This window comes from Leopardus geoffroyi, chromosome X, assembly GCF_018350155.1.
Source record: "Leopardus geoffroyi isolate Oge1 chromosome X, O.geoffroyi_Oge1_pat1.0, whole genome shotgun sequence".
In the NCBI taxonomy this organism is placed as follows: domain Eukaryota; kingdom Metazoa; phylum Chordata; class Mammalia; order Carnivora; family Felidae; genus Leopardus; species Leopardus geoffroyi.
In genome coordinates this window covers 53,153,240-53,155,433 of record NC_059343.1, presented here as the reverse complement: position 1 = coordinate 53,155,433, position 2,194 = coordinate 53,153,240, and positions in this window count along the sequence as shown.

The window sequence follows — 2,194 nt, the reverse complement described above, 5'->3', positions numbered from 1 at the left end:
TAATAATAATGGGAAGTGACTGATAAGATGCACAGGGTTTATTTTTATGGTGATGAAAATGTTTTATTTTTTAAGTTTTTATTAAATTCAAGTTAACATACAGGTTAGTTTCAGGTATATAATTAGTGCAATATTAGGTTCAGGGGAACAATTTAGTGATTCAACACTTCCATCTATCACACAGTGCTCATCACAAGTGCCCTCCTTAATCCCCATCACCTATTTAACCTATCACTCCACTTGCCTCCCCTCTGATAACCATCATTTTGTTCTCTAAAGTTATGAGTTTGTTTCTTGGTTTGCTTCTCTCTCTCTCTTTTTTCCCTCTTTTGTCTGTTTAGTTTCTTAAATCCCACATATGAGTGAAACTATAAGGTACTTCTCTTTCTCTGACTGACTCATTTCATTTCACATAATACTGTCCAGCTCCATCCATGTTGTTGCAAATGGGAAAATTTGATTCTTTTTTATGGATGAGTATTATTCAATTTGGTATATATACCATATCTTCTTTATCCACTAATCGGTCAATAGACACATGGGCTGTTACATTATTTGGCTATAATAATGCCATAAACATCGGGATGCATATATCCTTTCGAATAAGTACTTTTGAATTCTTTCCGTAAATACCTACTAGTACAATTGCTGGATTGTAGGGTAGCTTTATTTTTAACTATTTGAGGAACATCCATATTGTTTTCCAGAGTGGCTTCACCAGTTTGCATTCCCACCAACAGTGCAAGAAGGTTCCTCTTTCTCCACCTCCTCACCAACACCTGTTGTTTCTTGTGTTGTTAATTTTAGCCATTCTGACTAGTGTGAGATACTGTCTCATTGTAGTTTTGATTTGTATTTCCTTATTGATGAGTGATGTTGAGCATCTTTTCATGTGTCTGTTGGCCATCTGTATGTCATCTTTGGAAAAAAATGTCTATTCATGTCTTCTGCCCATTTTTTAACTGGATTATTTGTTTTTTGAGTGTTGTGTTTTATAAATTACTTATTTTTTTGAATACTAACCCTTTATCAGATATACCATTTGCAAATATTCTTCTCTCATTCTGTTGGTATATTTTTTTACTAAAGATTCAGTTTATTTGCTGGTTATTGGTTTGTTCATTTTTTCTATTTCTTCCTGTTTCTTTTTGGTAGTTAATATGTTTCTAGTAATTCATCCATTTCTCCTAGGTTGTCCAATTTATTGACATAGTTTTTTATAATATTCTTTTAAAACTGTATTTCTAAGTGTTGGTTGTTATTTCTCCTCTGTCATTTGTGATTCTACTTATTTGGGTCCTTTCTCTTTTCTTTTTGATAAGTTTGGCTAGAGGTTTACCAATTTTATTAATTTTTTTTCAAAGAAACAGCTCCTGCTTTCACTGATCTGTTTTATTTGGGGTTTCTATTTGTTTCTATATAACTTATTTCTGTTGTGATTTTTATTATTTCCTTCCTTCTGCTAGCTTTAGGTTTTGTTTGTTGTTCTTTTTCTAGCTCCCTTAGGTATAACATCAGGCTGTTTATTTGAGATTTTTCTTGCTTTTTGGTATAGGCCTATATTGCTATATACTTCCCTCTTAGGACTGCATTCACTGCATTCCAAATGTTTCAGACCGTTCGGTTTTAATTTTCATTTGTTTCCATATATTTTTTATTTCTTTTTTTAATATATATTTTTTTAATTTTTATTTACTTTTGAGACAGAGACAGAGCATGAGTGGGGGAGGGGCAGAGAGAGAGGGAGACGCAGATCCGAAGGAGGCTCCAGGCTCTGAGCTGTCAGCATAGAGCCTGATGCGGGGCTCAAACTCACAGACTGTGAGATCACAACCTGAGCTGAAGTCAGATGCTCAACTGACTGAGCCACCCAGGAGCCCCATATTTCTTATTTGATTTCCTGATTGACCTATTAATTGTTCAGTAGCATGTTGTTTTCCCTTCATATATTTGTGGTCTTTCCAGAGTTTTTCTGTGGTTGACTTCTAGCTTCATAGTGTTTTAGTCAAAAAAGGTGCCTGGTATGATTTCAATCTTGTATTTGTTGAGTCCCGTTTTATGACCATGTGCACTTGAAAATAATGTTTATTTTGCTGTTTAAGGATGGAATGTTCTTAATGTATTTGTTAAGTAAATTTGGTCCAGTGTGTCATTCAAAGCTATTATTTCCTTGATTATTTCTGTTTAGATGATC